The sequence below is a fragment of the Pseudorca crassidens genome, chromosome 17, assembly GCF_039906515.1.
Source record: "Pseudorca crassidens isolate mPseCra1 chromosome 17, mPseCra1.hap1, whole genome shotgun sequence".
NCBI lineage: Eukaryota > Metazoa > Chordata > Mammalia > Artiodactyla > Delphinidae > Pseudorca > Pseudorca crassidens.
Window position 1 is genome coordinate 31,286,168 of NC_090312.1, and position 24,254 is coordinate 31,310,421.

Sequence of the window (24,254 nt, forward strand, 5' to 3'; positions counted from 1 at the left end):
TTTTATTTAAAAAAAATTTTATTTTATATTGGAGTATAGTTGATTAACAATGTTGTGTTCGTTTCAGGCATACAGCAAAGTGATTCAGTTATACATATCCATGTATCTATTCTTTATCAAATTCTTTTCTCATTTAGGTTATTACAGAGTATTGAGCAGAGTTCCCTGTGCTATACAGTAGGTCCCTGTTGATAATCTATTTTAAATATAGCAGTGTGTACATGTCAATCCCAAACTCCCAATCTGTCCCTCCCCGCCATCCTTGCCCTGGTAACCATAAGTTTGTTTTCTAAGTCTGTGAGTCTGTTTCTGTTTTGTAAATAAGTTCATTTGTATCGTTTTTTAAAGATTATGCATGTAAGCAATATCATATAATATTTTTCTTTCTCTGTCTGGCTTACTACACTTAGTATGATCATCTTCAGGTCCATCCATGTTGCTGCAAATAGCATTATTGCATTCTTTTTTATGGCTGAGTAATATTCCATTGTATATATGTACTTTATCTGTTCATCAGTCAATGGACATTTAGATCGCTTCTGTGTCTTGACTATTGTAAACAGCACTGCAATGAACATTGGGGTGGATGTATCCTTTTGAACCATGTTATTCTCTGAATATATGCCCAGTAGTGGGATTGCTGTATCATATGGTAGCTCTATTTTTAGTTCTTTCAGGAACCTCCATACTGTTCTCTAACTTTGTGGGAGAACAGAACTTTGTGGGAGGGTTCCCTTTACTGCACAGCCTCTCCAGCATTTATTGTTTGTAGGCTTTTTGATGATGGCCATTGTGACTGGTGTGAGGTGATATATCATTGTAGCTTTGACTTGCATTTCTCTAATAATTAGTGATGTTGAGCTTCTTTTCATGTGCCTCTTGGCCACCTGTATGTCTTCTTTGGAGGAATGTCTTTTTAGGTCTTCTGCCCATTTTTTGATTCGATTGTTTGGTTTTGTTTTTGTGTTTTTAATATTGATCTTCATGAGCTGTTTATAAATTTTGGAGATGAATCCCTTGTCAGTTGCATTGTTGCAAATATTTTCTCCCATTCTGTGGGTTGTCTTTTCACTTTGTTTATGTTTTCCTTTACTGTGCAAAAGCTTTTGAGTTTAATTAGGTCCCATTTGTTTGCTTTTATTTCCATTACTCTAGGAGATGGAGTGAAAAAGATCTTACTGCTATTTATGTCAAAGTGTGCTCTGCCTATGTTTTCCTCTAGGTGTTTTATAGTATCCAGTCTTACATTTAGGTCTTTAAACAATTTTAAGTTGGGTAGTTTGCTTTGAATTGGTTAAAGATTCCCTGTAATACTGAATTTCTTTTAGCTTAATCTGAAATATAAGAGGTCTAGCTTTTCCCAAGAAGATACCTTCCATTCTCTTCCAGTCTTTCTATACCATAAGGATTATAGAGCTTACATTCTACATTTTGAGTCCCTCTACCTGGAGTCAGTCTTTAAGACAGATTCCCTCCACTTAAGAGATCACTTATGCATTTCATAAAGGAATACCCTTTGTCAAATATTGTCATCAATGAAGTATAAATACACATCCAGTAAGGCAACACACCAGTCATCCAGATAAGTGAGATACTTACATGGTGTGCTCTAATGTTGTTTACCTTATTATAGCTATTTGCCAAAAATTCTCCATCTCATTTCAATACAAAACAAAGAAAACTTTACCAAATACTCCTCTGTTGAATAAGAAGAATTGGTTTACTGGCTCTCTATTCCATCTGCTTTCTAAAACGTTTCTGTGTGGCAGAGACTGAAAAACTAAAAATTGCTTTTCAAACTCCCTTGCAGTGAGGGTTCTAGATACCAGGCAGGGTTTACAAATGAGATCCACTCATGATGGAAGTGAAGTAGAGGCCAGTGATTTGCTGTAGTGCTGTCTTCTGTGGGCAACCACAGCCAAAGACTTTGGGTCTTTCTAAATTGGCACTCTAGTGCCTGGTTGCTGCCATAGAGATGCCCAGCAGCAGTTGTAAAGGTGTTGTGGTAGCCTTGTGATTCCTACCCCTTGATTGGGGTAGAAGGAACGGCTCCTCTGATTGGCAAGTTCCTCATTGTTACTGTGAGGGTCATTCCTGGAGGACCTGCCTAGAGTCTACTCCTTCCTTGTTTTGAATCCTTTTCTGATTCAAATAGCTAAAGTTTTGTTTCTTATAACTGTATTGTGACTGACAGTGTCTCAGAAAGAACAGTTTAGAAAAGTGTAGCTGAGGTGTATTTAAGTCAGAAAATTCCAATTATATGTTTGAAAGCATTTCCAAGAAACTCAGCCATTGAAGTTTAAATTTTGTTGTAGCTTCCAGCACTTGGTGGATGGGTGATAACTGATCAATCATGCTTGATAGGAAGTGTAGCAAGATGCAAAGAGCAGAGCCTTTGAAGTCAGACAGGAGTGCACAGTCTAATGAGTTTCCAGTTAGAGCTATAGTTTCTAGACAGGCCGGCAAAAGAAATGTCACAAAATTAAAGAAGAAACCTAATCCTTTGATAAAGATAAAAGTTCCATGGTCATCAATGACAGTTTAGTGTTCCATGCCTGGTAAAGGTAACCCATGCTAAGCTAGACCATGTGAATAGACTCTGAGGATAGGAAAGAGAGTACAACCTCTGGAAGGCAACAGTCCTGAGGTCTTCCATTAGTTTTGTTACTTATCAGCTGCATGATCAAGATTTCCCTTAGTCTCTAAGCTTTACTTTCCACAGCTGTAAAATGTGAATATGAACCTTGCTTATAGGGTTGTTTTATTAGAAATAAGGTATGCAGAGCACCTGTAGCACCTGGCATGCAACAGGTATTCACAAGTGGTAATGAACTATTATTCCTTCAGCTTTTAATTTAGCCGTGAGTCTAGTCTTATTCACAGAGAAGTAAAAATAATAAAATATGAAAATCGAAACAGAAGAAAGCCAAAAAGATAAACAGCAAGATATAGAGCCAGAAGGGCTAATGATGTCTCATAGGCCCTGAGACACAGGGAAAAAGGAAACATTCTCCTACAGTGAGAAGAAGGGAAATAAAGTAGTCTGGAGCCACAAAGAATCCAGGACAGAGCCCTCCTGCTGCATTAGCGCTGGGTGACTATAAACACATGGGGTCTGCTCTCAGGAGTAGAGGTATGCATAGTGGATTCTATTGTAATTCTGTTTTCACTGAAAACTTGCCCCAAATTTTCTTTTGAGGTGAAACTCTCCAGTATTTTCTATAGCTCAAATTGATTATTTGAAGTAGCATCAAAAGAAAGTAAAGATACTTGTTACTGCAAGGCAAGGAGATGGGAGAAGAGACACAAAATTATAAGATGCCTCTTGTATAAAGTGAACCACGTTAATTGAAATTCAGCATGAGCGATTCTGTGCTCCTTTAAAGCACAGAATATGGACAATACTGACTAAAACACATATAAGGTGAACTCCATATTCTCTGCTTATGTGTGCCAGCATGGCTTAATGTCTACAGCCCACATGCATGGCTTCTACAGTCAACTCAGCCCAAAAATAACTGGCTCATTCAGTTAAATCAATCAAACTGTTGGTCAGTTTAGTTAAACAAAAGCACGACCATTGTTTTACCATGCAAATCAAACTCTTGCGTAGAGACAGATCTACAATCTTCTGGGTAATTTAATTTTCATTATTTTAAAAATCATGTTGAAATAGCATAGTGTATGCATAATTATTATAAACTCTGAGTGTGGATTCAGCTATACTTTTAGAAATGACTAACCATATTTCATGTAGTTCAAGCTCCACCTGGCATCATTTTTCTCAAGTTCAGTCTTCATCTGGTACCATTTTTCTGTAGGAAAGTTTCCCTTGGTCAGTCAGAAGTAGGCAGGAAAAGAACAACTCTCTTGAGTTTGGCTCAGAAATATGACGTTCCCTGGGGAGGCCATGAGCTCCAGACACTTCAGGAGACATCAGCAAGTTATACAGGTGATACGGATACAGCTTGGAGGTCCAGCTTAATTCAGAATGTGGTCCCATGCAGGTGCTTGAACAGATTAGGAATCTGGGAATGAGGCACTAATGCAGAACCATAATGGCATTAAGTACTCACCTGGTTACTGGCACTCTTGAGATCAGCAATCTCACTGAGACAACACGAAGGGGCTATGACATCTTTACTCTTGGAGGCCAACCTCATGCAGAACCATGTGTTGCTTACTGACATCAAGTTCAAGTCCTCAGAAGGATTTCCTGCCATTGATTTCAACTTTTCCCAGGTAGAAACATGAGTCCTCTCCCTTTCACAAGCTAAGGTTTCTTTCCAGCATGTTGGCAGCTCCAGTCCATGGTTTTCCCCAAGCTACTCCCTGATTCATAGACCCTTGTGCTATGGAGCACATTAGTAAGACTCTCACAGAATCTGGTGTAGCCATTTTATGCAAGAATCTCTACCATTTTCTTCCCAGGGCTTCTACCCTGGCCTCTTCCCAGGGTACTTGTGGCCAACAAATCTTATGTGCAATTCACACTATCCCCTCAATCAATCTGCACAATAAGATGGTTGGCCTACAGACTGTCCTGGTGGTAGTACAATCATACGCTGTCTGTGGTATAGACTCCATGCCTGCAGATAGGTCTGCTGCAGCCATTGCTTTCCCAATTCATTAGGGGAAGATGGCAAAATGCTAGCATGATGATGTTCCTTTTCTGGTCCTTCCCTCCCTCCACCTATTCTCTTTTCAGTGTCCTTATCACTTTTATCTTTTAACTCTCCAATCCATCTTAAAACCCATTTTACATCTTAATATTCTATTAGCACTTTAAAATCAGTTGCTTTCATCTGATTCTACCCTGCTTGACATTTTTTACTTAAACTTTAGTTCTATTAAACATTAAATAGTTTGTGGAGTACATATATTATACCATTGAAGTTGTAATTTGATTTGAGACTAAAGAGAATAATAACCATCACAGCAATATTACATATTTGGTCCTTACTGCATCTGGATGCTGTTAAGTACTTTACATGTACAATGATGGTATAGAATAATAATTTAAAAGCAGCAATATAATATCAGCCAACAGAGATTTAAATCCTCATTTGGCACTTTACTGGCATTGTAATCTAGGCAAATCAATGTTTCAAAGGCCTTCAATTTTTTCATGTATAAAATGGAAATCCTGCTGGTACCTACTCCAGGGCTATTCTGAGAATGAACTGAGATATTGCATGTAAAACTCTTAGTGAATGTTTGGTACTTAGCATATTAGCTGTTACTGATACTAGCATTTTTTTTTTCCATTTAATGAGATTGATCACTATAACCCCATTATATAGATAAGGGAAATTAAAGTCCAGAGAAGCTAGGTAATTTGCCCAAGATCATGCAACTGGCAATTGCCTGAAAAGGTACTTATGCCCAGATCTGACTGCGGAACCTGGGCTCTGACACAGCACACTGGTAGTTCTTGCCTCATGTTCTTTAAAACTACAGATGTCCCCAGGTATGCCCATGGGGCTGCAGCTGCTCATAGGTGGCTTTTTATTATTTCCAGTTTCACAGATAACTTTAATAACAGCTAAACAACGTACACTGCTTCCCACATACGAATGAGTCTCAAAGCCTTTCTCATGGTGCTGTGATCAGGATAAAATGAGGAGTATATGAAACTCACTTATAAGATTATAACAACTGTCATGTGTCAAGAGCTATTATTTCCCTAATTGATAAAAGAAAGGATAAATGATTCTTAAGGGTAGAATTTCAAAGGAAATTCTTGGTTGTTGGGCAAAAAACCTTGCACCTGACAAAAGGAAAGCTCATAGAAGACCCCTGAGTGGGTAAAGCAGTTTTTTGTGAGTTATGTTCTAACTCTGAGAGAAAATTTGGAAATTTTTTAGGCAAAAATATTAAAGAAAGAAAAAGAAACACACACATAAAACAAGAACAACAACCACCCAAAAGCTCTTGTTCCTTGGGGCAGAACAAGAATTTGAATCTCTGGGGTGAGTCATGCTATGATGTCAACTGATCTTTTCATCAGAAACTGGCAGTTTCTTTGACTCTGCTCTCTCCTCACATCCAGCATCATCAGTCACTGTACCTCTTTCAATCCAGTTCATCTTTCTTCTGTCCTTTTCCACTGCTTCTACTCTAAATCTCATTAACTTCTTTCCTAGAATATTTAAATATGCTCCTGATCCCATCATTTCTACATGCAGACCACAGCCCAGCTTAAAATTGTTTTTCTAGCTGAAGTCAAGTTTCCTTACTTTGCCAGTCAAGGATATCCATAATCTGTCTCTAGCACTAATTTTCCAGGTCTTTCTTCCCCCCCAGTCATGTATTATTCTCCCTGCTGTGTCTTTGTATTATTACATTCAGTTGATCTTCTCTGCTACCTTTCCACATGTTCAAGCTTTGTCCTGCTTTCAACGTGAACTTCCAAGACCATTTCCTCCATAATTGTCCTGGTTCCTTCAAGTAAATGTGATCTTGCCATCCCATGAACTCATGTCACATGTTATTTATACATTTCTACAAATTGTGGCATTGTGGGGAGGAAAAAAATTTTCCTCTACCCAACTTAGATTCTCCAGCATGGGACCTGGTAAATTAGACTGGCCAGAGACAGATTAACAGGAGAAAAACAAACATGTTTATTAATATTTGTATCATGAGTGTACACATGGGAGCACCTAACGAGTAACTCAGAGGGGTGATTAGAACTTTGGTTTATCTCAAGCTAAACGGAGGTAAAGGAGTTTGCAGCTTCTGAGCAAGGGAGGCAGTTAAGGGAATGTGACCAGGGAAAGCATGGTAAACAAGAATTGCTTATTAAGGTTTGTTATGCGTATTTAAGAAGTGCTTTCTCCATTGATAATGATGTCAAAAACTTGGCCTCTGTGCACTGGTGCCGAATTGAATCTTGGAGACAGAGTTCTGGGTGAAGTAGGAAAGAATAGCTTTATTGCTTTGCCAGACAAAGGGGGACACAGTGGGCTCATGCTCCTCAAAACTATGTGTCCCAACCTGGGAGGATTTCATGAGGAGCTTTATAGCAATGCCTCAAGAGCAGGGTTGCTGATAAGATTAGGGTGTGTGCAGGGCCAGCACTCCTTTAATCTGGTAATCTCTTGGTGAGTTTCTCTGGTTCCTTTAATCTGGCCTCAGGTGGTCTTCTCTGGAATAAAGAACGCTGACATCTTCCATTTGTTGGGGGTTTTAGTTCTGTAAATAGCTCAAAGATATTGTTATCCCTTAAGATGGAACCAAAACCCTGCCCCAAGGCTGCACTATTGTTTCTTGGTGCTCCTCCCTTGTCTCTGCATCCCCTCCTGATTAGCAACTGTTCAAATCGGCTCTTTGGAACTCAGGGAAGGTCATGGAGGCTAGAGTCTATTCCCTACAAACAAGAAACAGGAGACACAGACAGGCTTCTGTGCCCAGGAGACAACAGGGTCCTGCTCAGTTTCACTCTCCCTTTTTCTTTGATACTCCTCAATCTTGAGGAGAACAGATGTTGGACAAGAAAATGAATAATCATTTTGGATAGAGATGTTAATCATAAACTTGGCAGAGGAACTCTGTTTTAGGGAGACTTGGTTTTAATCCCCACTTAGATTTTATCTTTCCCCAAATCTTTCAGGGACAGGGCAATGATTGCTCTGGCTACTTCCTGCTGAAATGGGGTGTAGTCTGCCTAAATTTGGGGGAATGGATACTGAATTAGAAATATTTGAGGTCCAAGTCCTAGATCTGAGTTTTGTATGATTAAGATCTCAATTTCTTTGTCTGCCATTTTGGCACAACAGACCCAGTTAGAGGTAGGAGGAGTGACAATTGGAACTTCAGGAAAATAAGTCTGAAACCCAGTCTGGAACTGGTTTGGGGAGACTTGTTGCCAGTTATTTCCACACCATTCCCTGTAAGGGGGCAAACCCACCAAGGCAATCCTGAAGACCCAGAAATAGGAAGCTGACCACATATCCAGCAGTTAGAATTACTGAAAGAATCAGCATATGAATCTATAGTTTTGTGGGGAAAGGTAAAAGGTATGAGAAAGGATAAGAAAACAGAACTTTCATTTCGCTTGCCAGAACAAATACTTAAGGTTTCCCAAAAGGTGAGATGTCCACTTCTTGGGAATTTGCTCACTGGCTATAGGCAGGCCTGGCTGGTCAGTCTCTGATAATCTTTTTACTCTAGTGTGATGTACCCATGGTTTTATTCCATACAATTTGAGAGGCATGAGTAGTAAGAAGAATGTCATAGGGTCCCTTCCATTTCTCTTCAAGCTGCTGCTCAGGTCCTTGCTCTTTCCACATTTCCAGCAGCACCCAGTATTCTGCTTTGAAGGGATGCAAGGGAACTTCCAGGTGAGGGGGAGACCTCTGGGACACAAACTCATGAGTAGCAGTTAACAGTTGGTCAATCTGTTGTACATACTGTTTAATTTTTACCTCCTGCATGAGAAACGTTTCTCTTTCTTTACTCTTAGAAGCTAAGAATTGTCTCCCATATATAATTTTGTAAGGGCTCAATCCTAGCCTGCTTCTAGGGGCCAACTGTATATGGAGGAGAGCAATTGGCAAGACCTTGTCCCATTTTAGATGAGTTTCCTCCATAGCTTGGTGAGAGTTTTCTTCAGGGTGTGATTCATCTTCTCGGCCTTTCCTGTAGATTGGGGTCTCCATGATGAATGAAGTTTCCATTTTATACCTAAAGCTTTATTTACTGTTTGTGTTATTTCTGTGACAAAAGCAGATCCATTGTCACTCTGAATAGTAGAGGGAAGGCCGTACCTAGGAATAATGTCCTTAAGAAGGGCTTTTGTCACTTCTGATGCTTTTTCCACTCTGGCTGGGAAGGCCTCTACTCAACCTTGATCCACGTATAATCCTCATAAATCTTTAGCCAAAGTCTCGTTGAAGAGGGTGAGGGAATTTTTAAATCCTTGTGGCAGCACCATCCAGCAGTACTGACTTGTTGTTTTGGAATTGGAGTCTTGCCATTCAAAGGCAAATAGCAACCGCAATTTCTATTCTACTGGAATACAGAAAAAGGCATCTTTCAAATCTAATACAGTGAAGTAATCATAATCTCCAGGTATGGTTCTTAAGTAAGGTGTATGGGTTTGGAACTGTAGGATGAATGTCCTAAATTATTTCATTTATGGCTCACAGATCCTGAACGAATAAGTATTCATTGGTATGAAGTTTCTTGACCGGAAGAATAGGAGTATGATAAGGAGACCTGCAGGGTCTGCTTAGTCCATACTTTAGAAATCCGTTTAAAACGGGCTGGATTCCTTGTATGGCCTCTTTCTTAAGAGGGTATTGCTTTTTTCCTTGGATATGAGGCTCCCATTTTTACAGTGATAGAGACTGGGGAGGCAAATCTGGCCTGTCTGCATGCCCCATCAGCACAGATAGCCTTACTCACTTTTTCTGTGATCTTCTCCAGAATCAGAATGGTTGCCTTTTACTGATATTGGAGAGGGAGGCATCTCTACGAAGAGAAATTTCCTTTAAAAATGTAAATTTCCTTTATAAAAGGAAAACTTGTACTTGTTTCTAGAGCTTTTCCTGCTTGTTCTCAATGTACTTTAGTTCAAAATAGTCCATATGCCAGAGAGGTATTTGGGGGTGAAGTATCCTGGTACCCTTCAGCATGCATCATTCATTACCTTATATCTGAAAACATCGAATCTTGTCTCATAGTATTACTATATTTGGATTGTCCTAACACAGATTAAACTTGGGAACATTTCCCTTTCTGCCTCAGCAAGAAAGATGCTTTAAAGGGGGAAAAAATGAGGTCCAGCTCTTTTAAAAGAGCCTGGGTGGGTGGCTGAGGTGGGGTGCACTCTGCAATCACTGAGTCATCATTCCTATCCTCAGGAGAGAAAAGCACTTGGAAACACTAAGAGTTGCTTTACTTAAGGAAGATTGGTGTGACTGGGTGGCCCCACTGTCCTTGGAAAGAAAACAGAACAAAGCCTTTTATGTTTCTTAGTTTAAACTAAGAGCAGCCCCAGGATTGGGAGAGTTAGCAGATGCTCATCCCAATCGTGACCCACCCTCTGAAGCTACTGAAGAGCAACAGAATATGCCACTCCAAAACATACCTCTTGAGCATAAGGATTATTTTTAGCCCATTATATTTGAGGAAGAGCAGACACAGGGGCATCTCTGAAAACAGAATAGAAATTGCGCTTTGGTAAGGGACATTTACATGTCATCATTCCTACCCTCAGGAGAGAAAAGCACTTGGAAACACTAAAAGTTGCTTTACATAAGGAAGATTGGTGTGACTGGGTGGCCCCACTGTCCTTGGAAAGAAAACAGAACAAAGCCTTTTATGTTTCTTAGTTTAAACTAAGAGCAGCCCCAGGATTGGGGGAGTTAGCAGATGCTCATCCCAATCGTGACCCACCCTCTGAAGCTACTGAAGAGCAACAGAATATGCCACTCCAAAACATACCTGTTTAGCACAGGATTATTTTTAGCCCATTATATTTGAGGAAGAGCAGACACAGGGGCATCTCTGAAAACAGAATAGAAATTGTGCTTTGGTAAGGGACATTTACATTTATAAAGGCAATCTCCATTTGTAAGGGTGTCTGCCTCTCTGTCCCAGGAAGAGGAGGGGGACTTTCAATCTCCAGAAATTCTTATCAGTGGAGAAGGCAACAACTTAAATCTGCATAGCAACCCTTACTCTTGTTACCAAGCTTTTCCTGGTAACCTCCCATAACTGGCCTCCCCTTCAAAATGTCTTTCTTTTTGTCTTTTGCTGGAGATGGTATTTAAGATGGCAGCTTTGGCCATTTCTGGTAGTTTTACTCAGTTTTTCTGGGTATCTCCCATGTATACAGGAGGTATACATGTTGACGAAATAAAATTCCTATTTTATGGCAGGATGAAAACATTTTAAATATAACTTATTTCTTTGCCAATTTGGGCCTCATGTGCATCTGCATTAACCAGACCTGCTTAGGAGATAACATTCCTTGCTTCTTAATCACATCAAGGGTTACAACTCCTTAGGAGATAACCTTCCTTCTTAATCTTTTAATGGGCCAGGATGACACATGACCCACTATGTGCTTCTTTGTACATGTAGATCTGGATTGTGTAAAGTGTCAATACATCATTTGAAATATAACCCTTTGTCCCCAAAATGTATACAACTGCTTTGACCTCTAATGGGCAAAACAGTCCTCAGAGCTTTCTGAAATACTGTTTTCCAGGTTATAATCCTCAGGTTGTCTCATATAAAATTTTCCATTTCTTTCTTGATTAACTATTAATTTTTCCATCAAGAATGTTACTAAACTTCTGTTGGTTTTTCTCCAGTTAATCTGTCTTTTATTATGGGGGCAGGGTCTCAGTCAGGAACCTAGAAGGGTGGAAGAAAAATTATGTTTCTTCCCTTACCCTGTCCTGTGGCCTGTGAAGTATAAGAATGGTTTTAAAGAGGCATCATCCCAGTGCACCTGCCAGTGCCCTTAACAGAGCACCCTGCTTAGCCCCTGGGCTCACACGTCCCCGGTGACCCTGCCCAGGAGCTTCAGGAGAGAATGGATCTTAGCATACCTGGGGATCTTAGGGTCTGCACGTTAGATTGCTGATCTAAGGCACTTACTCATTCATTAGGGCAGCATTGGGAGTCTGGTTCTGAGTGTTTAACCCCATAGGACCTCGGGAAGGGAGTTATTTTGGATTTGCTGCTACTCCTAATAGGTAAGGAGAACATTGTCAAACCCATTTTCCCATGATGGATTGGAACCCAACAGTAACAACCCTGAAATGTTGAGGCAAGGGCCACCCCAGTTACAATAATAAAACCGCTTGAGTAGATGGTTTCTGTCTTGTTCAGAGAGGCCAATAGCACCTTGTACACCAGGTGTTAATACTTACTGAACAAAAGTTATACAGTTAGATTTTGGTAATTGATGTTTTACTGTCTTTGATATGCAATTCATCTTGAATTTTTTTTCTAATATAGAGTATAGATGACAACCTTTATATAATAAGACATCAAGTTCTTTGGATGACTCTAAAACATTATTTATATACATTTAATAAAAATATGAACATATATATATATATAAAGAAGTATGCTAGATATAGAATAAGAGTGATGAAAAGCCACAGCCCCTGTGCCTAAGAAACTGAAAAAATATATTTACAGCTTTACCAAATTCATGTATGTAACTTCTATTCATTCAGAAAAAAAAAGAAAAAGCATCTTGCTGTCTAGTCAACACCTGGCTAAATACTGGATAACACAGTCCAGCCCTTGACGTAGCCATTGAACAAGAAAAAATTTACTATATAACTATAAATTCTGATGAGCACCATGAAGAAAACAAGTAAGGTAGAAATTAACCCACTCAGTTAGATTGGTGAGGGAAGATCTTCATGAAAAAGTGAGGTTTCAGCTGAGACCTGAAGGTCACGATGTAATCATTTATGAGAAAGTTGGTCCAGACAGAGGGACCAGTGTGTTGAAGCCTCTAAGGTAACACATACCTTTTAGATAGATCAGGCAAGGTATTATTAGAGCATGAATATTACAGTGATAGTAGTAGCAGGACAGACGAAGAGAAGTCAATTGATTTGAAATATGTTTTGAGATATATCTTGCATAATTCAGTGGTGGGATAGTTAGAAGGAACTGGAAAGAGGATAATCAAAATGACCAATACTTACCACTCGAGCAGCTGAGTGGTACCATTTACTGAATGAGTAGCTTAAGTAAGAACAAATTGAGATTGGGGTAAGGACCAAAGAGCTCCTTTGTGACATAACTTCATCACATTAAATGCTCAATCTTTTTCAATATTAAAGCAAAAAAATTAAATATTACATTCAAAGATTTTGAATGTTTTCTTTTCAGCAGGTATCTACTGCATGAATGCAATGAGCTGAAAATACAACGATGGATATAAATACAAAAAGTTCCTGCTCTCCTGGAACTTACAATCAATCAGGTGAGAAAGACAGACACTCAGCATGCAAACAGATGTGATGACGATCATGTGATATGGTTATGTGGGCATATGCGGTGGTGAATGGATCTTAGCAAGCCTAGAACGACTGGGGAAGTCCTTTCTGGGGAACTGATATTTAAAACCAGGTTGTGAAAGATAAGTAGGCATTTGCTGGGTGAAGAGCTGAAAGCTCAGGAGACTGTCCAAGAAGAGGGAACAGCCCAGGTCTATTGATATGGGTTCTCTGGTATATTTGTCAAAGTGGACAATATTTGTTAATTCAGAGGAAGAATGTACAGGAGTAAATGGGGAGTTCAGGTTTGATGGGTGATAAAGAGGTACTGAGACACTGAATACAGAAAAAAAGCAAGAAATTGCTAGTCAGAGCTGGGTAAGGAAAGGAGTTGAAGTACATTTGAGCCTGATGGGACATTAATTTTTACTGAAAACCTTTGTGTAAGAATTAGGTAGCCTTTCTTATTCCTGTCATCAGGCTAATGTTTTATACTTAATCCCCAATGCATTTTAATTCTTTACAAAATTGCTGTCAATAGGGTACACATTTTGTTTCTTTTCACCCAGAGTTGGTATTTCCTTGGGGGGAAAAATGGAGCAGGTTTTATGAGAACTAAAGTATGTCACAAAACAACTACTACACCTTTCCCCAGAAAAACTTCTAAAGAAATTTTGAACTCAGGACATTTCTGATTTTCTTTTTCTGTCCATAACACTGGGCGTGCATTAGAGTAAGAAAAAGATTGCAAAAGGCAAAGGCATTCTTTCACTTAAAAGCACAATTTGTGGGAAAGAAAGATTAAAATATTTATTGTTTTTCTAAAAGCTTTACCAAGTGATGGGAAGTCCACATGATTAATCATCATGATTTTACCACTGTGACACTGGATTATCAAAATAGTTGTATAATTTCAGAAATCGCTGTTTTTAATGTATTTTTATGACACATAAATGGCCCCGTGATCTAATGGAACATACAAATATATGGAAGCTAAATTATATTAGCACAGCTAAATGCAGCTGATAGAGGTAATGCATAGAAATCTTGAGCCCAGTGCTTCCTTCTCTTTGAAACTATCCTATCTTCCTTGGAAGACCTGCTTACTTTCTGAACTCAGTCCTTCAATACAGCAATTGTAACTGATTCTAATTACTGCTCACATGCCTGACTCCTTCACTAAACTGAGTGACTCAAAGGCAGGGAATGTTTATTATTTATCTTTCTAACCACAGGACTTTAGATGCTCAAAAATATATTTCTGCAGGAATAAATATGAGTGAAGCTATTATGACATACTATTGAGGTTATCAAAGATTGGGCCTTTGTCTTAATAACATGCATAAAACTTTAAAGGGGATGTTCATTTAGAAAGACCCCCACCCCCACCCCGGCAACTAAGCCAACACCCAAAAACCCCTCTTGGCCACTTTGACACCTAGTTCTTATAAATGTTTCCCTTCCTTCCATGTATTCACTCTCATAATCTAGTGAGTGTAAGAAACACAGCCATGTTTAAACATCTGGGATTCATCAGGCTGGTTCTCTTAATCAAAGTTAGGAAATCAGCTCCAGATGTTGCCTAACTAAAGTTACATAAGCATTGTTCATATTTTTAAGTACAATCAGAGTTAAGTTCCCATTATTTGTATAGGTAGGAGTTAGACTCTGCTCTATTTTCTAAAAATTAACTCTCAACTTAAATACAGAGATAAGGCTGATAGATCTCTCTAGAAGTGAATGAGTATCAATGAGAATTCAAGATATATATTTTGAAATCATACATTTAACCATATTAGCGCAAAGATGCCATGAGAAGGAAAGAAAAAATAATACTGTCCAAGTGCCCACTATGTGTAGGGGAGGGAAAATAATTTTCCCTCTGCCCTTCTAGGTTTTTGGCTGCGACACTCCTGTAATGAAAGACAGATTAATAGGAGAAAAATAGAAGTTTAATAACATGTATACCTGGGAGAGACCCATGGAAATCTGAGTATACATGGAAGATATACCTAGGAAATACCCAGAAACACTGAGGAACTCCCCAAAATGGCCTAAGTCACCACCTTAAATACCATCTCCAGTTAAAGACAAAAGAAGATGTTGGGAGTAGGGCAAAGAAGCCAGTTATGTGGTTACCAGGCAAAGCACAGTAAACAAGGGTATGGTTATCATGTGAATTTAAGTTGTTACCTTCTCCATTGATCAGAATTTTGAGAGATTTAGTCATTCTTCCTGGTACAGAGGAAGAGACTTCCCTTATAAAAGAAGGTTTACCTTATTAATGTGAATGTCTCTTACAAAAGCATAACTTCTACTGGTTTTCAGAGCTTCTCCTGTGTCTGCTGTTTCTTAAAAGTAACCAGCTCAAGAAAATCCATATGCCAAAGAGGCATATTTCAGGGTGGTGTATTCTGTTCACCTCCAGCCCAGCTGTTGAAATTTCTTCAAGGAATTTCATAGTACAGAAGTTGAGTTGAAAGACTTCTCCATATCTATCTCATTGAACCAGTATTAGTCTTGAAATAGGTCAGTTCAGTTAAACAGTTGTGTCTCATTTCAGGAGGCAGTCTTGCAGGTGGGCTCCCAAAGTTAGACCTATATGGTGCCAGCAATTAGGTATTAATAGAGATATCCTGAGGTTCCTGCACCTGCAGGTTTACCCAACTGGTAAGAAAACTTTGTCCTTTTAGCAGATGAAAGAAAATTAAGTAAGTTTTACATAAGTATAATATTGATATTAAAGCTTATTTTAAAAATCCTTATAACAATTCAATTTTATCCAGCTTAACAACACAAGATTCTCTCTTCAGAACTTTTAATATCCATTTAGATTGTTATTTATTCTCATCTTTTCCATTCTGAAGTAGCTGGTTGTTCTTGAAGACAAAATTCTTTCATTTCCCTTAACAAAAATGCATCTCCATATCTCATACTTTGTTACCCAATAACATACCCTACTTTCCTTGCATACAAAGATGGAATGGTTTCTCTTACTATTGCTAGTAGTTTTAATTACATTAGAACTCTTAACCTGCAGAAACCTTAATTTCTAGTGAAAACTCAGAAGTAAGCAATTGTGAATGACTTGTTACAACAGTGTTCTTTAGATTGGTAAATTTATGAATACATTTCATAATTTCTAGAAGTATATGCCTTTTTTATAGTGCAGTTTTTCAATGTGGCATGAGACATGTTTACTAATAGACCCAAACATTTTTGGTTTATCTACTTTTTTTATTACAGAGGTACTAATGTTAAATTTTCTTATTTAGAAATGATGTAGATTTCAATGAATTTATATCCTTTAATTTAGCAAAATTTTAAGTTTCAAGTTACTAAAAAGATTTTGGAAGCTTTAAAAGATTTTAAAGGAGACATACCTTATAAAACCTCATCATTGTTGAAAAGTTTATTTATAAACTTCTAGTCTACCTTCAACTATTTCATTTGTTATTAATAATCATATTTTGATTCTTTATGAAAGTTTCATAATTTTCTCTTGCTGACAATTTTTGTAACAGATATAACATGAGCTTAGCTGAGTAGTAAACCCAGGTAGAATAAAAGTTGCACCTCTGCATTGTATTTAATGCTAATAATACTGAAGACATTTCTGTTTTAATTAAACCAACACACTTCAACTAGCTTTCATTTACCAAATATTATTCCAGATCACATATACTTGAAAAACATTAGTTTCTGTATTTCTGTGAGTTTTGGAATACCCAATCCATACAGCGTTTTCCTTCACGCCAACCCAATAGAGTTTTTACAAATTTTGACAGTACCATCTAGAGATAGAAAAATAACACATCTACAACATACATATGTAGACACACATGATCATATAGAGAGATACAAAGAGAAATAGTATAGCTTTTATTCTAAAATTTTAGCCATCAGTCAGGTACAAAACTCACTAATTTATTTTAAAACAAAAACAAAAAACAATTGGATCCAAATTGTGTTTCTGGCAGATGGAATAAGTTTACCTGCTCAGATGGCTGAAGCTTTTTTACTAATATTTGTGGAGAAGACACTTAAGATTTCTTATATGCCCAATTTCTAAATAGCTTTTTTTTTTTTTTCCTCTAGATGAGAATGATTTACCTACAGTTTGCATTTCAAAGAAATGGCTGTCAGCTCCTACAGAAGACAAGGTAGGCACAGAGAGAGTGTACAAGTTTTCTCCAAGACGAAGTTTTTGGGATACTATTTAAAAATGTTTCCTTTTTCTCAAGTGCAGGACAATTCTGTTTCCAGTGTCCTAATCTTTTACAATATCTGCAGGCATCTGGAGATCAATAGGGAAGATTTGGGGATTGGTAAGGATAGGTGGACTTTGAATTGCTTCTAGAGCTACATTTCTGGTTTCGTAAAGATTTTAAAGACAAAGACAGTTGTTTTTAATTCCTCAAGGAATTGGATTGTGGGCTGAATTATATCAAGGTCTGCCCATCCAAATACATTATCTTCAATTTCCTTCTTTTATATCAACAAGATTTCCAACCAAGATGGAAATCAAAAGAATCCTATGTTTTGGAACTTCAGGGTTTAATGTGGTATGCTTTTGTAAAGTCTGTATAAATGCTTACCTTTTTTTCTGCATGTTCAATTCAACCTCAACCAGTTCACCTTAGGATGAAAAGCTCTGCTATTGCTTCTGTCAGCTTCTTAACATCAACCTCCAGCTGAGCCATTTCCTGATCATGTGTAAGAGGGCCTGGGAGAAATTCTGTTCATCTGTTACCTCTGTAAGAGGTGTTTTCCCCAGGGGGCCATCTGGCTTTTCTGTTAACTACAGTAATATAATGAAAGAACACCCCTTAGCAGCCAATCAAGGTCCCCTGTAAGTAGAAATGTGAATGTCCACTGATTTTTTCAACTCTTCTATAAATTTGGTAGGATCTTTTGAAACTGGAAGAAAAAGGGGGGTTTATATAATTTTGTCTTGTTAAGGAAACCCCTAAGGCTAGATGCCATACTCTTTTGTGTCTTCTTTTCAATGTTATCTTTCCATAGGTATCAATAAGACAGTTGTTTACAACTTTTTTCAAAACAACTTTTTTCAAATATAGAAGTTTTTCCAGTTCAAAAGATCCCTCATCTGGCCATTGACAAGTAGAATCCTCAATATATTTATCTCAGTAGTGACTCAAACCAATAAGCCTTTAATTGACTTAACTATGGACACAAAAGGCATTGCAAAAGATAGTGCAGAAGATAAAGCCCCCATAATCCAAAATGTTCACTCCCAGAGTTGGCCTAAGAAAGCAAAGAGACCTTCACTGTCTCAGGTGCTAAGAAAGGCGGGAGGGAAAACGGGTCTTTGGTCTCCCAGAACATGAAATGCCTCTACTTATAGTCCTGCTAATCTGTGACACTAGGCATGTACAATTGGAATGGGACTTTTCAGCACTAACGAGACAATAAAGGCTGAGATGACAAAGGCCCCTTATGGACCAGGACCCCTTAAGACAAATCCCCTGTGAGCCAGCTCTAGTGGACAAAGAGAATGCGGCTTGTCAGTTCATGTCCTGGCCCCTCAGACTGTTTTAGCTGGCAGAGAGAATATCCTCATTTGCCACAAAGCCAAGCTCTCAAAACGTTAAATAAGACAAAAGGAAAATTTCATCTTGCCCATGGTTCTCCTCCTTATAACAAAGGACACAAAAGACAGAGACAAAACAATGACCATTTCTGGGAGGAAAGAGAAAACAAGAGCAATAACAAAAATCTTTACCAGTTGCTATATGCAAGAAACTAGTTCACACAAATATTTTTTCCTGCTAATCTAAATTTAGAAAGGAAGGGACAAGAAATTTTTACCTTCTCCTTTAAACTGGGCATAGAGAGAGAGATTTGGGAGAGCTGACTTTGGTAAGAATTTTTACTTTTTGCCAGCTTCTACCAGTCTTCCAGGATCCCATCTGCAGGCTCTGGAGTGAGTATGGTGTCTCAGCAGGTCCCATCATGGGTCACCAAACTGGTGGGGAGGAAAAATAATTTTCTCTCTACACTTCTAGGTTCTTGGTTGAGACGCCCTGTACTAAAAGACAGATTAACAGGAGAAAAACAGAAGTCTAATAACACGGAAAACTGAGTAACTCCCCAAAATGGTCCCAACCACACCTTTACATACCAGCTCAAGACAAAGGAAGATGTTGGGAAAGGAAGGAATAAGCCAGTTATGGAAGGGTATCAAGCAAAGCGAAATAAACAGGGGTATAGTTGCCTTTTCCATTGAATAAGAGTGGCTAGAGATTTAGTGATCCTTCTCTGCCTGGTATAGAAAGGGAGACACGCTTATAAATGGACATTTCCCTTATAAATGTGCATGTTGCTTACAAAACGGACAACTTCTACTCAATTTTCAGAGCTTCTCCTGTGTCTTAAATATAACCAGGTCAAGATAATTTTTATGTCAAAGAGAAATATTTGGGGGTGGCATATTCTGCTCTCCTCACTGGAAATTGTCATATGTAATTCCACATGTACTATTTTGTTGGCCTTAATTCTTATAATAACTGTGTAAAATAGAAATTATCTCCATTTTACAAATGAGGAAATACACGTACATAGAAGTTAATTACATCATTGAAAATCATATGCATAGTGTCTAACCTGAGATTACAGTGAGATTACTCTGACCCCAAATTTAGTACTCTTTCCATGTGTTGTCTTTCTCTGTAATCTTAGACAATATGGGCCAGAAGGATAACATTGAAAAATATTTTAAAAGTATATCTACAACCTTCTTGGAAACCGTTTTCCCAAGGAAGACCGTAAGTGTGAAACCTATGTCTGCTTTTCATATATAATTTAGTATTTTGTTCATATTTTAGTAAAATAATCAGTTTAATGATTTGATAACATAATTGGATTTTTATGAAGCTCAAAAAAGTCTGGAATACAGGGAAAATAAAGTCAATCAATTTAATCCCACTGCTAGGAGCTCTATAATAAGCACTCTCTAATCCAGAAATGCTGTAGGGCTCTAGAAGAAGCCTATTTGCTATCAAATAAAGGCCATGCACTGACTTTTGATGTTAGCAGAAGGATAGGATAGATGTTCCAAATGGTCCTCCTATGGCAATGCAAGTTGATCCTGCATAACTACAACATACTTGTTTTTTTAAATTAGAGTTGAGCACAAAAGCAAACAAACATAGAAAATCTCCAAAGGTTAAGATAAGGAAGAGAAAAGATATGTGGGGGAAGAATAAAAAGAATAGGGAGCTAAACCCTGAATAGTGCCAGGAAACAAATACAAAACTCAAGCTTCCCCAATTCTAACAGCAGTTCTGGGCTCAGGAGACATCTAAGCCATTCTCTGCAAGGTAGGGATGCTGAATATTAAGGCAGGATGCTCCATAGGAACTAAAGTGGTTGTAGGTATACATACCTTTGGCTCAGTGAAGCAAATCTTCTGTGGAAGAAAGCCACCCTACATTAGACCTTCAGAATTCTCAAAAGTTGTGTAATTAAAATAAAACTTACAGTTTTTTAAAAAAATCACTTAACAATAAATAGAATAGGCTGCATGAGTGAGTCATGAGAAACAACAAAGAATAAAACGGTCAAAACCTGGAGATATTAAAATTGGCTGATAGAAAATATAAAATGATGTTATAAAAGTCTAAAAAATTTAAGAAACACAGTAAAAATTAGTAAGAAACAAGTTATTAAAAATGACCAAGCAGATTGTAATTAAGAATCAAATAGAAGCTTTCTAAATAAAAAATATTTATTGAAATTAAAAGCTCAACTGCTATATTAAATCACACGTTAGACACAGCTAAAGAGACAATGAACTAGAAGCAAGAACTAAAGAATTTGCAGTTGAGAGATGAGGGTATGAAAATATAAAAGAAAGGTTAAGAATCACTGAAGACAGAATAAACACAAGAAGGTCAAACTGCATTTAATTGTAGTCCTTGAGAAAATAATACAGAGAGGCAATAGTGGAATAATTGAAAATCGGGCTGAGAATTGCTGAGTCTTATGAACATGAGAGCCTTATGAGAATTATGATAGACAGAACCATAATAATCACAGGAAAATCTATATGTAAAACTTCAGAACACCCACAATAAAGGAAGTATCTGAAAGTCACCCAGAGGAAAAAAACAGAACTATAATAAAGAAAATTTAGTCTAACAAACAGTATACTTCTGAACAGCTTCAATGGAAGTCAAAAGTCCTTAGAGCAATATCTTCAAAATATTGGGAGACATAATTATGAACTAATGGTGTTACAAAAATTCTTTTTCAAGGTCATTATTTTAATAAAGACATTTACAAAAAGAAAAACTGAGTTTACCACCAACAAACATTTACTAATGTACATTCTAAAAGATGTACTTACTTAAATAAGGAAAGAAAGATTATAGATATAAGTTATGAAATGGAAGAAGAAATGTTGATCAAAGAAATTGTTAAACATGTAAATTAATCTTAAAAATGTAAAAATAATAAACGGATAACTTCTTTGTTAAATGATGAACAACTTTTTGTTAAAAAAAAGACAATAAAAATACTACTGATAGACTACACAGTCCAATACAGTATCTATTAGCCACAAATTACTATTTAAACTTAATAAAATTAAGTTAAAAATTCAGTTGCTCACTCATACTACCTACATTTCTGGTGCTTAGTAGCCATAGGTACTGGAGGTCCTATATAGTTTGTAAGACAAGAGTTACAACAAATATGGAAAAAAACTAAAATGTCACTATTAACAAATGATATGATTGTCTACATGGAAACCCAAAGAATATACCAACAAAATATGAGAATGCTTATCAAAGTGCCTGAATATAATATTTAAAAATTCATGTGTTAATATACACCAGCTACAAATTTAAAGCATAACTTAAAATATATATTAAAAATATATATTATTAATAATATAAAAAATACAATGAAATAGATATTTTAAAAGATGATTTGCAAAAAGTTAAGGAACAAAGACTTAATTTTATTGAAAGCTATTTTTAGAACACAGAAATATAAAAAGAAATATACCATGTTCATAGATGGGAGGAGGGGATAACTCAATATAATAAAAAAAGTTCTTAAATTTCACTACATATTTAATCAAAATTTAACAGGAATTTTGAGGAAATGAGTTAATTCTAAAACTTACTTGAAAAAGCAAAGTCCCAATAACAGGTAAAGCATAACTGAAGAAGAATAAGGTGGGAAAAATTGTGCTGCCAGATACCAAGCTTTATTATAAAGCTATGCCAATGAATAAAATGTGATATTTATTCAGGGAGAGACCAACTGGCCATTGGTATAGAATATTCAATAGATTAGAAAGCCCCAAAACAGCTTAATAGTACTTGGTAATGGCAAAGGTGATATCACTGGAGAAAGGAGCTATGTTAAAAAATAAAATTAATTTTTTGTTTATATTGTACATATATATAAATTACAGGTTGACTAAAAAGTTTCCCTTTGGAATTATTTAAACTTTCAGAAGAAAATTTAGAAGATAATTTTTATGATCACAGAATAGGGTAAATGTCAACCTTAAATGAAAAAATATTGCTAAACTCAATTATATTAATAGAATATTAATAGAAAAACTTGTTTATCAAAAGCCACCATAAAGAAAATAGAGTCCAAACCACAAATTATTTGCAGCATATAGCTTCAACAAAGGATCAGTATACGTTAAGTATAGTTATGCTTATGAAGCAACATGAAAAAGAACTACCCTTCTCCCATAAGCAAAACAAAACACACACACACAAACCAACAACCTCATAAATGACCAAACAGGCATTTCAAATGAGAGAAAATACTAATGATTCAGCCTCATTAGTAATCAGAGAAGTGCAAATTAGTGTCACAATGAAATACATTTTATTTCTATTAAAAAAATTGAATTCTGATATCAATTGCTGGCAAGGAAGCAGAGTGATAAAAAATGTATAAACAGCTTTAGGGGACATATAATTGAAACATCTAATTTGAAAAACAATCATTTTGTAAATCTAAACATGAGCATACCTATAACTGAGGAATTTTACTACCAGAAACAAAAACCTAGAGAATTGCACATGAGTCCCAGAAGATAAGATTAAGAATTGTATAAATGACAATAATAATTAAAACAATAAAAAAAATCAGGTGACGGAAGCATTGACCAAAAAGAAACTGTATACATTGATTATGGCATACTCACTTATAATAGAATGTTATATAGCTGTGAAAATGAGTGAACTATACCTATTGGAACACAATAGATGAATCGTAGAAACAATGTTGAGTGCAAAAAACCAAGTTGAAGAAAATTACACATGATGAAATTATATAAAGCATATATATGCATAATTATATAATTACCTAAGTTATATGCTATAAATTTTACAATGAGCTTCTGATTTTACTTAGGGATTGCTACATATGTGAAGATTTTATTTAAGAGGGAAAGGGACGCGGTTTGGAGACAAGATGGGGAAGTAGAAGGACTTGAGCTCAACTCCTCTCACGAGAACACCAAAATCACAACCATCAACAAAAAAGACTGGAACCTACCAAAAAAGATATTCTACATCCAAAGACAAAAAAGCACCCACAACAAGATGATAGGAGGGGTGCATCTGTGATAAAATAAAATCCCATACATGCCAGGTGGATGACCCACAAACTGAAGAATAATTATATTGCAGAGGTTCCTCACAGGAGTGAGAGTTCTGAGCCCCACGTCAGAATCCCCAGCCTGGGGGTCTGATATCAGGAGGAGGAGCCCACAGAGCATGTGGCTTTGAAGGCCAGTGGGGCTTGATCGCAAGAACTCCAAGGACTGGGGAAAGTAGAAACACCACTCTTGGAGGGTGCACACAAGGCCTCATGTGCAGCAGGTCCCAGGGAAAAAGCAGTGACTTCATAGGAGCCTGGACCAGACCTAACTACTGGTCTTGGAGGGTCAACTGGGAAGGTGGGGGGTGGCTGTGGTTCTCTCTTTGAACATAAAAGCTGGTAGCGAACATATCTGGAAATACTCATCTGAAGGCTGACATCTTGCTTGGGACATTAGCACCAAGACCTGGACCCACCTAACAGCTTATAGGCTCCAGTGCTAGGATGCCTCAGGCCAAACAATCAACAGGGCAGGAACACAGCCCACCTATCAGCAGACAGGCTTCCTAAAATCGTCCTTAGCCCACAACCTGCCTCTAAACACACCTGCTGACAAGGCCCTGCCCACCAGAGGGACAAGACCCAGCTCCACCCACCAGTGGGCAGGCACCAGTC

General features: G+C 37.3%; 1 long non-coding RNA gene across 5 annotated transcripts in view; it reads right to left on the reverse strand.

Moving 5' to 3' along the window:
- LOC137210516 (uncharacterized) overlaps positions 1-24,254 on the reverse strand; it is a 122,360-nt gene that overhangs the window by 21,935 nt on the left and 76,171 nt on the right. The window contains exons 4-7 of one of the 5 annotated variants that reach the window (XR_010936592.1): positions 20,389-20,412; positions 18,813-19,032; positions 17,579-17,781; positions 15,258-15,578 (exon numbers count right to left, since the gene is read on the reverse strand). The exons of 1 other annotated variant lie outside the window; for it this stretch is intronic. This is a non-coding gene — a long non-coding RNA (uncharacterized lncRNA). Of the gene's footprint in view, positions 1-3,743; positions 3,816-15,257; positions 15,579-17,578; positions 17,782-18,812; positions 19,033-20,388; positions 20,413-24,254 lie in introns of all 5 variants that reach the window. 3 more of the 5 variants (XR_010936593.1, XR_010936594.1, XR_010936591.1) reach the window with 3 other exon arrangements.